At 39.9% G+C, this 12463-nt stretch overlaps 1 protein-coding gene across 10 annotated transcripts in view; it reads right to left on the bottom strand.

Annotated features, from left to right (window-relative positions):
- Positions 1-12463, bottom strand: part of pHCl-1 (pH-sensitive chloride channel 1) — a 45841-nt gene that overhangs the window by 29603 nt on the left and 3775 nt on the right. For all 10 annotated transcript variants that reach the window (XM_070279771.1, XM_070279775.1, XM_070279772.1 and 7 more), the window contains exon 2: positions 10982-11365. The gene's annotated coding sequence lies outside the window, so the exon portion shown is untranslated. The remainder of the gene's footprint in view (positions 1-10981; positions 11366-12463) is intronic.

Here is a 12463-nt window from a genome sequence, read left to right as displayed (position 1 = left end):
TCCTGCCGCGTCCTGCCTCCTTCCGACTCGGCCTGTCTCTTCCCAAGGCCCTTATCCTGCCGTGTCCTTTCTCGTGTCTCCCTTAGGCGGCGGTTCAAGGTGACCAAGGCATTTGCCGGCCAATCTGAGGTCGTGGTTACACTTTCACTAAGAATATTTTATTTTTTTCTGCATTTTTTTAAGTTATTATAATTTTATGCCTTAAGGTTTGTTAAGATAACTTAAATATATTCCTGCAATCATTTGTAAGACTAATTAGAAATATATTTCTTCTATTTACCCCAATATCTTATGGTAGTTTATGTATAACTTTTCCGGATTCTTAAACACTAAAACTATAGCTATTAAGTACTGAAACATGTTACTCTTTCTAACTGATTTAGTTCCCCATTCTCCAAGTGTTACCTATATATGGCACATCCAACACCAAAATTTAATTGCAGCCCCAAGGCATAGAGGCAGATGGTGGCACAAGTTTAATTACGGTAGCCAGGACTCCTCAAACTCGAACTCAAAGGACGCCATTCCGGGTATCACAATGCAATATTTATTAGAGCGTGTGTTTGGGGCCCCAGGGCTCCTCACATTTTAGCAGACCATATAATAAATATACATAGGTATGGGTTAGGCGTATGCATGCTAGCATATACTCTGTCTGTGGCCTGGCATTATATGTCGCCTGACTAAATTTAGATATGCAAATCGATAAAATAAAAAAAAAGGAAATACCTAGGCACGCACGCATTTTAGTGCCCAAGTTTTACCAGATACTAGGACTACTAGGCACTATAGACTGAAAGACATGTGTGTAAAGGTCGCGCTTTCGTTATAATTGTATAAAGATAGCAAAGGGCTTACCCCAGCAGAAGTTGCCACACGGGCTCGCCCCCAATCGAGGCTTAAGATTTAGGCTGACCTGATAGCTTTTCACCTGAAATGCCAGCTCATTTATTTTCCTGGGAAATAAGGGAACTGTATTCTACTACTTAAATAAATAAAATAAACGAATATTTAAGGTTTATGGTTAAAATCAGGTCTGAAGTACTGGAAGGCAATTACAGGGCTTGGTAATTATAGGTCTGTTTTGTGTGGGAACTTAAACTTTTGTTTTAGTTCTACTAATTGAGCCGATTGAAGGAGGCATTCCAATGCCATTCATATATCTGTGTGTATATCTTCTCCCTGTGCCGGAGTGCTCTTTGCAATATTTATAGGCATATATTGATTTAATAATTAGTCCTCTACTAAAACAGCAGTTCACACAGATACGAGTATAAATGAAATTTATGTCAGATGCCAGGACTATAAATTTATAAGGCCAAAGGCAAAAGCAAAGGCTGTTGCAATTCATTTAATAAAGCTAATTGCACGGAGAGCGCCTTAATTAATAATTTATATCCTGCTTGTTAACACTTTTTTTGTAAGTTTTCTATTTCCCTGCACTTGTTTTTCAACATTTGCTGTTTGTTTTTATATTTTTTGTTGTGTTGGCTTAGCCCTCTGGCTGTTTGAGCTGAGAGGGCGCCGAAAAGGGGTTAAGTTTTAAGCCAGACTGAGATAGACAAAAAAGGAATAACAGAGTTGTTGGTAAAGTAGAGCATCTAGGGGGAGACTCTTCTCATAAATAACCCAAAGAGGCTTTAAAAGCAACTTTCTTACAAATATGTAGCTTTAAATTTTTAGTTTCATTTCAATTAATTTCAAATCTGAAGAAAAAACACCTCTCTCGTGGTGATAATTGCCTCAAATCGTTATTGAAATTAGAATCAATTCATAAATCCTTTTATTATTTAATTCCAACTAGGAAAATTGAACAATACATTGAAATTTGATTAAATCTATACAGCCATTACGCAATTAACGAACCGAATGGCTCTATGTAAACAAATTAAATCGCATTTTGTTGTTGCCAGCAGCTCGGCCACCCTGGGGCAGAGTTCATAGTTCGTTTTTTTTGTGCGGGTGGAGTGGAGTGGGGAGTTGGGGCCGTAGTCCCTTACTCAGATATTGATGGATATTTATGGCGCTCGTGGTTGGAAAAGCGGAAAAGCTTCAAAATACGTGCATGATTAAAATCCTCGATGGAGCATTCGGATATGCGGATATGGCCAACGGACATGGCTCAATCAAGCCCACCATATAGCCGATGGCTCAGTGGGGGCCAACTAAATTGGCTTTGTAACTGTTTGAACTTGTTTATCCACCATTTTATTTGGCCGCAGTATTTGGCGGGGTCATCTATCGATTTTCCCATGAAAACTTTCATTTTTTTTGGCTGCCAAATACTGGCGGCAATTTGTGAAAAAATATTTATTTTTTCTACGATGCTAATTGCAAGCTGGGGGAGCAATAATAGCAGATAATAATGGTGGGTAGTACTCTATTTTCCCATTTTATTTTTAAATTTAAAATGCCCTTTTCATAGTCAGATCTCGAACAGCAAATTCTAATACCATTACTCCGGCCAAATAATAATTTCCGTACGAACACAAACCATCCCCTTACATTCGGCAAATAGGAAAGTTAATTAGTTTATGCACAACCTTTGTTTGCACAAAAAAAAAAATAAAGAAAAATCCAACAGACTAACGGAAAGGAGAGGTGAAATCTGCAAAAAGTTTTCACATTTCCGTGCAAGGACATGCGTGACGTCGTCGGCGACGGGTGACCCCTCTTTTTGGTGGCAACTCTGCTTTCACACTTGCCACTTTCTCACACGGACACACACGCACATTTTTCAATTTCATTCTCCTTTTTTTTTCAAATAAGAAACAAAGTTGCACGAATTTCTAGAAAAGGACATTGCTATGATTAGCATTTCAAGAGCTAAGGACTCAAGTGCTTCCTGCCAAGGATATTATTCACAAAAACAGCGATTATTTTTAATGCCCTGGGCAGACCTCGTGTGCTGGTACATTTTAAAACTATAATTAGATGGCCAATTATGGCGTTGAAAATTGAAATTTGCGGCAACTGCAGTCAATTTACCACAAAAAAGCACAATACAGAGGTGGTTGTGGGTCGCTGTGGTGGTCACGGTGGCGTATACGTAACCTCCATAGCCCGTAACCTGTTCTCGTTTTTGGTGTAGCTCTTAGTCACGCGTTGGCATCTCAAAATCCCAGGCATAGCTACACACACACCATGGCCACCAGGTAGCCATAAAAAATCGTGTCATCCCAGCGATTATCCTTGCGTGTCCATGGATTAATTTTAATGCTCAAAATGACGCACGATTTTGCCAAATGCATGCATACCATATATACCAGGCCACATTCCTTTAGTTATACTAATTTAATATCCCACCCAGTGTACAAAAAAAACCTATAATCAACTGAGTACAAACCACAATCAGGCTTTCAGTTTATTCGGTTTTCATTCGCCTCCTTTTCGAACTCGTCTCTCTGATTGAATTTTAATTAAAAAACTCCCACCAATCGAACCGAAAAACATGAAATAAATAAAAAACCGTCACGCCAAACTGTTTGGTAATAAAGTCAACCGGTTACCGGTTCATTTGCCATTTGAGGCAATTAAACTACAATGTTTATATCAATTAAATGAGTTTCCCACTGCAGTGGCCCCCCAGCGGACTGGTCTACCAAAATGTTTACATAATAAAATAATTAAAAGTAATTGTGTTGCATTAAATGTTGATGGAAATGCGATTGGCGGATGTTTCTGCAACATTGACATTTTTAAACAGGTGAGTAAACAGAGTAAATACGGGAATCGAATTAAATGAAAAATGAATTTCAAAATTGTAAAACAGTTGCAGGCTCGAAGGATATTTACCAAATAAATATTTCTTTAATATTTAAAATACAAAATATCACCTTATCAGATAAACCAGCTTATGAAGGCTGATATTCTTGGTAAAAAATAAGAAATTCCTTCTTAAAATCTCTATGGGAATTTTATGTTACTCGGAAAAGGCAACATCAAAGTGCGAATAAGAATGAAGTAGGAAAATCTTTTAAATATTCCCCCCTTCATATGTGGATGTGTGGTGGTATTGCACCAACCTATTACCATATACCATTTTCTTCATACACAGCAAAAATTGTTGCACAGCATGTAGCGAGTAATACAGGGGTTGGGACATCAAAAAATAAAGGAGGAGAGGTTGGCTTTGGGGGGAAAACGAACTTTATGTACCCTAGAAGGTGGCTTTTGATAAACTCCCTCAATTTAGGTCCATGAAGCATTAATTTAAGGTACAAAATATTAAAAAGTGAGAGTCTGGAAGCTCTTTCAAAAATGAAGTGTTATCTCAGATTCGAGGACAAATCATAATACCCCCTTGCAGGGTATTTAAAAATAAGGAAAAAGGGACTAGGAAGCTAGGAAGGATATCTGGTACAGAGAGCATATTTGAGTTTCCTGATGCCAAAGCTCTGCATAATAATCCCGCACCCACACAAAGTCACACGCTAGTGGTATATGGTATCTCATGTTGAGGGGAATGTAAACGAAATTTGTTGTATTGAAAGCACGGCTTGGATTTCAACGCTCTGCACCTGGCAGGTGACACGCTTTCCGCACATTCCCCTTAAGCCCTTGTTGCCCTGGCCTGCATTTTCAATGAGTTTGACTTTTTGCTCACAGGACGAGACTGTTGCTTGTTTGGCAAGGCTCTGCGATATGACGATGTCCCGCCCGCATCCAGGACCGAAGATTAAAGAGCCATATATCACATTTGAGTCAATACGGTTTGAGCCATATTTCAATAAACGCCGTCATTCAACTTGTCAACGTGTCGCCAGCCAAAGTGGCTGTAAAATGCACCACCTTCCCCGCCCATCTCTCTCTCTGAATTTTTCATGTCCCGCAGCATCTTTACATTATTTTTTTTTATATTTTTTTTTTATCATTTCCCGCATATTTTCCTGTACTCGAAACTTATTTTTGCAGCGTGAAAATTTCCTTTGCACCAACATTGCATAAAAAATCGGAAAGGAAAGGGGTAACTCATTTAAACTGTGACATGTGATGCCTGCCTGCCTTGTTATGTGACGGCCAAGGGTGAAAGTTTTGCATAATTTACGTGGAGCGCGAAATGTGAAAGTTTTGCCTCAGCACCCTTTCCGTGGCGGGCGCTTTCCTTTTAGAACAACACGCCTGATAGCTTCCGGAAAGAGTAAAAATTATTTTTGCTAAAACTAATTAAGCTTATTACAATATTTTTTTTGTTTTTGTACGAAAAAAATACATGAAATAATCTACAGACTAATTATGACATAGTTTTTGGGTAGTTTTAGATATTTGTTTGTATTTTTAAATCTCTAGAAAAATTACAAAAAATATTCCACTTAATTATCTTGAATAACAAGAATTTTAAATGTATTTCCTATAAAAGTTCTTCGGAAAGTTAAGTACTTAAACTTTAACTTAATTAAAGTCTGTTTTTGAAATCCTGCCTCTGGTCATTTAAATTTTCATTTCATATCTGTATTTGCATTTTTTTTTTAAATTTTATTCCTTTTTATGAGGCTTGCATAGCTGTCATTATTGGAAAAGTCATGGACACTGACAGGTGTATATCCTCTAGCCGACAGGCATTGCCCAGGTATCGTTTTCATTTCGATACTGGCCAAAAACAAGCTCCCCAAAAATACGAATAAAAATGGTAAACAACAGTATGTATGTATATAGATATATGTCTCTACATAAAAGATATACCTATATATATGCAGCCGTGAGCAAATACAACAAATCAATTTCTGTTTGACCAAACGCTCCACTGAGCCGGACAGTGAACTAACTGAAAACGGCAGAATGGCCAATACGGCCAACACGGTTCACTCCTTTTTCAGTTTTGGCTCACAGCCCCCCTAACCCCGCTGCCTTGTAGATATTCTAGGTTCTAGGTTTATGCCTTTTTCATACCTGCAAATAAACTTGGCTCGTTGCTCGGTTCCGTTTGAGCTCCATGGCTCTGGGTCTGTTTTTTCTGGCCCGTGGCACTGGCACTGACACTGATTGCTTCTGAGCCATATGCCCGACTTGACTGCAGTCAAGACGGCCATTATTCACTTGCACTCGCCACTTCAGCCGGGTCGGCAAGGGCCGGGCCGGACCGTTAAAGCCAAAAGGAATCAGGTGGTTCAAGGACATGTCGGGTGGCGGAGTGGCAAGGTGGAAACTCTCGTTGAAACTTTACGGTTAAAACGGAGCTCAGCCACTAAAGGAAAGCAACGAACTATAGGTTACTCGTTACTTTATTATACACTGAGAAAAACTAATATGAAACTAAGCTAAAAAATATGTTAACCTAAACTTTTTAATAAATATTACACTTAATTACTATTATTAATATTAAGCCTCTAAAATGAGTTCTAAAACTTTTATAAATTAAACTAATTCTTCCCATGTATCCTCAGGTCCCTAAGGAGACGGTTACATTTAGTAGGCTTGGCTACCGCCACACCGGATGTCCTGGCATTTCCGCCCCGCTAATACAGAGTCGCCATGACTCAGAAAACACAATGGCTGCCTCATGCCCCGGGTTCTCCTTCGTCTGCGACGTAGTTTTCTTATTTTTTCATTAGCATTTCTCTTGCAAGTCTATGGGGAAATATTGTCGTCAATTATGTTACATAATCAAGCAAACTAACATGTAACTATTTCGTTGCTTTCTCAGACTTAAGTTTTGACACGGTTCCATTTTCCACAATATTTACTTCTTTTGTTTTTCTATTTTTCTTTTTTTTGGGGATTTTTTGCGGGGTTTTCCCATAGCGGATTAGTATTAATGATGTTAAGTTTGCACGCGCCCAGAAAACTAGGCTAACTTTTGTATTTGGGTTAATTTCGGCTAATTTTTCTTAGTTTTGGCACCAAGACGAATGAAACCGGAACCCGGGACCCAAATTACGCAATTATGATTTTAGCAACGGATGTAAAATTGGCCTTTTTTCCTTTGGCATATTTTCACTCGAGTTCTGAGAAGTATATGTGTCAATTATTCAAGAGAATGTAAATTTGAGAGAGTTTATACTTCCATGAATACATTATTTTATGCATTAAATAATCACAAGATCATCTTCAACTTTAAGAATAATTCCAGCAGTATTATTTGTCAGAGAATTATTAAAAATTGTCGGCGCAGAGTTGTTTTTCTTGTAGCCCGCCTCCGGCCTAATGAAGCTGAATTTATTGCCATGGCTTTATGGACATCGGCACAGTTTGCACATACTCGTTTTTATGGCCAACAACGGCAAATAATGTGGCTGAAAAGCAGCCAAAATCGGCTAATGTATGCAAACGGATGGCTGTGGGAGGGGAGGCGGAGATTTTTGGGGCCAGACTACGATGTCAATGCTGCTGAAAATGGCAACAAAAAAGTTGGTAACATCTCCGTGAGCTGGCGCACACAAAATGGATTTTGTCTGCATTAAAATAACTTCTAGATAAAGTGAGGAAATTGCTTTTGAATACAGGCATGCACAGGCATATACTCGTACATATATTTTTTTGATGGCAATTCGCCACCCAACCACATACAAAAATTGAGACATTCACTAGATGACATTTTTCATGTCGTTAAGCTGCTTGGAGCACTCGTGGCGTATACGCAATTTTCCACATTGTTTACCATCTTAGCTTCGATCTTGTAAACATCCAAACAAGGCGGGGGAGGAGTACAGTATCAAAGGAGTATGTGTTTAATTTACTTATGGGCCAGGCCAGCACTCAGCATTGATGTCCTGCCAACTGAGCTAGTGCCAATTGAGGAAACTCCCACATAGCAGGTCATAAATCTCGGAGCAAGTTGGCTGCTTCTAACTGCTGAAATAAAGACAGGACATAAATCCAAATATAGCAGCAAGGAAATCAAAGTTTCCAAGCACGCACATGGACACCAACTTCATAAACCCCCCCGTCCCAGCTTTAGTTTTGGCCAACTGAGCCCTATCGGGATTCTCTCGATCTATATTTGGGTCAATATGGCCACAGAATTATGAGTTTCTTAAAGTCCTCCACAAACACACAATTTTTAAAAAATGAAGTTCCGAGAATTTGTTTTGTTAACCTTGGCAGAGTCTACTCCTAGGCTCGCCACACGCACTCATAAATAATTAAAATGACCTCATAATGTTTCGATTTTCTCGACTTTCCTTTTGGTTTTTTTTTTTATTTTCTAGGTCGGTCTTTTTTGTTTTCCCTGTTTTTTGTCTGCCTGGTGGACATTTTGGCGCTTTTTCGACTTTCTGCCGCAGTCATTAATGTAATGGTCTGCATTATTTGCGAACATTTCGAGTGTTAGTGACCATCTCCGTCTCTGCTACTTAGTATCCTCCCTGTGACTCCACCTCTGCTCTTGGCCTAAACATACAAAATATTTCTGCATAACACGCAACACTCGGGGATATACCCTTTTTGAAATAAAGCAACAGTATTTGAAGATCAAGTTTATACAGTGGGGTGTCTGGTGAGTGGACTTTAAGGATTATCATTCCAAGCTTCCCAAGGCTTAAAAATATTCAAACTCCTTGTTTAGTTTATTGAAGTTGACCTGTAGGTTTTATTTTCGACCCTGTCCTTTCATATGTACTTGCATGTTCCTTTTAGCATTTTATTGCTGGTCACTTTTATTTTCGTTCTGGTTTAGCCCAACCTTCAATAGAAAGCTTTCCTTTCTGTTATTTTTTTAGGATTTTTTTCGAATGCTATTTTTTGTGTGAGCTACCGCTTCTCTCAGCAATTTTTCCGCTTGGCATTCGATGGGCAGTCATTCATGACGTGGCCAGCCAGCACTGCTCCAGCGTAATCCTGGGGTGCCGTTTTGCCTGCCAAATCGGCTGTGCCATCAAATTAAACGACAACTAAATTGGCGCACATTTTGCGCTATTTGGCAGGCTTTTGTCTGCGTTTCCCAGCGTTTACATAAGGGCCGCAAAAGCCCCGAAAACGGCCTGGCTAGGAGGCTAAATAAAACGCTAACAATGACAACAGCTGACATTGATTGGGGCTATGATGGGCCGAAAGAGAAAAGGCGACTCTAATAACTGTAATAATAATAAGTAGCTGATAATTTGACACTAAGCCACAGGGTCGTATGCGTAATACGATAGAGGCAGAACCGGAAACACCTTCAGAGACACCATTCATTCATTGGCCATTTTACCAGGTGCTTTCAGCCCGAATTTTATTTGTATTTGTTGGCCAACTCGAAGCCACTCTCATTCGATTCTCTCACCTCGGGTGAGAGTAACGCCGAGTGCAATTTCCCGACTGACTTAATTAGTGGCTGTCACATTTTCTGGCACCTTGTTCTCGGGGCAGGACGAGGAAGATGGAAAAGCTGAAAACTCCGCAACCACCGAACACTTGCAGCTAGTTCTCTCGGGGGCCCATGGAAAACTTTCAGAATAGATTAAATTCGTTTTGGTTGCGGCATGGCCCAGAGGGTAGGGAGAGGAGGGGAGGGTAGGGGAGGCATTCACCGCAGCAGCTTCCCCAGTTTGGCAAAAGAAAGCGCCGAATTGCAAGAAATGGCTAAATTGAGTGCACACAAAAGAGGGAGCGGCAGTGGCACGATGGCGAGGCAGATGGTTGTTGCACAAGTGAAGTTTTCCTGGTGCTCGTGGCTATCCAAACATAAAAAGGATAACACATGCAGCCGCCACAGCAGGGCCAATAAGTTGGCAGATAGTCCTGGCCGCAGGATGAGAGTCAGTTTTTCTTGTTTCCCAAAGGAAAAATGTATAATACACAGTGATGCCAAAAGAAGAGTTCCAAAACAAGTCAAGTTATATTTTAATTATTATCCATATTCCAGTATTACCCATGAAAATCACTATCTTAACTCAAAAACATTTTTCTGGCAGGTCCTTGTCATGTTTCTGGTTTCCAGTTAAGACAACAAAGGCTGTACCGACTGGAGAGCCGACCAGGATCGACCAAAAAATAGACTCTATTGTGGCAACGCAAAGGCCAAACTGGCTTGAGCTTGGTCCTGCCTTTGGGCCATCCAATTGTCGGCCTGATCCCCGGCCACAGACGCCAGTTAGCCCCCCAGAATCTCTTCTTATTTGCCTGCTGGCCTTTTCATTCTCATTTCTGTTGATTTTTCATTTTGCCAGGCATTCAGAGCTTAATGTTTTCAGCTGCATGTAGGTCAGAATTTTACAGCCAAATATGAATGGACATGGCTTTGCTATTTTTTCTGCCTACCAAGCACCACGCAACACGGACACGGTGCATTTTTGTCGGCAAAAGGCAAACAATGAGCATTATTTTGTAAAATTGAAACTCGAATGAACTGAAAATATTTATAATATTTCCACTTAACGCTCTGTAATCAAACCAATTTCAAACAGCTTTTGACAAAACCCAATCAGATGAGAAATGTATGCAGTATAGTTTTTTAAAATCCCCACAAACATCTGAATATTCGGCCAACCAAATTGATAATCATTGGGATGCAATTTATCATGCACCCGTAATGCAAAGTATATGTACTTCTATTCAAAACCGAAATGAAAGCCAAACATTGCAGCGTCATTTCACCTGCCTGTATGATTATATCATTCCTGAATGCCATCGGTTGCCCCAGTTTAACCAGGAAATTCAATTTAGCGCCACGCGGTTTTATCTCAAACGAAGAGAAATCGGATCGAATTCGTTTTTTTTTTTTCGTATTTCGTTTTCCATCCATCATTGATTGCCAATCGTTGGGAAAAAAAAGAGAGATGGGGTTTTTTGTAGAAGTTTCGCTAAAATACCTGGATTACGTTAGGTTTTATAAACAGAGTACTGACCTAGTCTTTGATAAATATAAAAATAAACTACACATCTTAAATGTATATCCAAGTAATCAAGCCTCAGCTCGAGCCTACACGGCGTATGTGTAATATTTGTTGCACTTGACTTGCAGGTGACGTAAATTGCCATAATTACAACGGGCCAGGCCAAAATGAAATAATACGCCCGCCACCTGACCACAAAGGACACACTCCTGTAGCTGGCGACTTACCTAATTAGCGACAGGATTTCCAGCAGCACCAGCAGCACGAAACGTCGTTCTCGTCGTCGTTGTTGTTGTTCGCAGCTCACTGCTCGCAGCGCCACCTGATGGACGGCAGACGGACTAGCTAACGTTCATTTGGCCCTTTAGGCTATTGTGGCGGCGACGTTGTTGCTCTTGTTGTTGGCTTTGTTGCTTTTTGTTGCTTTAGTTGCTAGTAGTTGTTGCTCTTGTTGTAATCCAACAATCTGGCAACGCCTTTCACCCCGCTACAATGTTGTGTTTTTTGTGGGTTTTTCGTATTTTTTTCTCCTTTTTTTTTGTGTTTTTGTTTGTTTTGTTACTTTGCTTGTTGCAACTTATGTGCAATTGCCGCTGGCTGTGGGCTGTGGCCTGTGGGAGTGAGTGGGTGGATGAGCGAGAGGGGCTCTGGGCTTAACCGAAAGTTGCAAGGACACGCGTCGCCTGACGAACGACACACACAGGACGTTCAAACACGCACACTAGCACACCCGCGCGACGTACGACACTTTGAAATGTATATTTTTTTTTGTTGTTTTCCTTTTGATTTTGCGCCCTGCTAGTGGGCGTTGAGGCGTGGCATGTTGAGGGGAATCCCCCCAATCGAGTTTTATTTTATTTCTTTATTTTTTGTTATGGTTTTTTTTTGTGTTTTTGCCTTATTTGGCCAACTTTTGACGCTTTACGTTTCGTCATGTGATTTGTTTTTATTTTATTTGACGGCCCTACCCCCACCGTTTTTATGTTTCCCTTGCTCCGTTATGGTTCTCTTCGGTCTTTTACGTTTGTCTCCACATTCGCACTCGCATTTTTACGATTGCTTTGTTTACTTTGAAGTCTTAACTGCCCTGCGATGTATGCTAAAGTTTCCCGCTTGCGTTTCCTTTGGCTTTCGCTTTGGGTTGAAAAGAAACTGAAATGCTGCTCATTTGACGCCACTTTCTGGCCAAAGTTTTTTGTATATTTTTAGCCAGTTTTCAGCAAGCAAGCGATGGCCAAGCTGCTTACATAAGTGCCAGCAATTTGCCAGTCAGTTAGTCGGGCCGAGAGCAAGCTGGAAACCACTCTCCTTGAGGTGGAAACTTATGTAAAGTGATGTAAAGCTAAGGCCAGATAAAAGTCTTTGCCTGCGACAGGCAGCACAACTTGTGGCAAAATTTATAATGGGATCTTTTAGAGTTTAAAAGGTCTAAGCAGGAACTGATAAAGTTTTAAGATATACTATATACACAGATAAAATGAAAAACTGGGGAGGAGATCTTTGAGGACTTTTAATAGACTTTCAAGTAATCAATGATAAAGATCAACTTTATTTAGGTTGATATTAAAAATATATATTTTATTCATGTTTTTCAACAAACGTAATATACCGAGAGAAAGTTAACTTGATCAGATCTTTAAAAATTCGAGATTACAAATTTGTAGATCAATGTTGTTTAAACGAATATTATTAAAATTTTCTCTCGAAAT

Source organism: Drosophila bipectinata, chromosome 3L (genome assembly GCF_030179905.1).
Source record: "Drosophila bipectinata strain 14024-0381.07 chromosome 3L, DbipHiC1v2, whole genome shotgun sequence".
In the NCBI taxonomy this organism is placed as follows: Eukaryota; Metazoa; Arthropoda; class Insecta; order Diptera; family Drosophilidae; genus Drosophila; species Drosophila bipectinata.
This window is presented reverse-complemented; position numbering and strand designations above follow the sequence as displayed.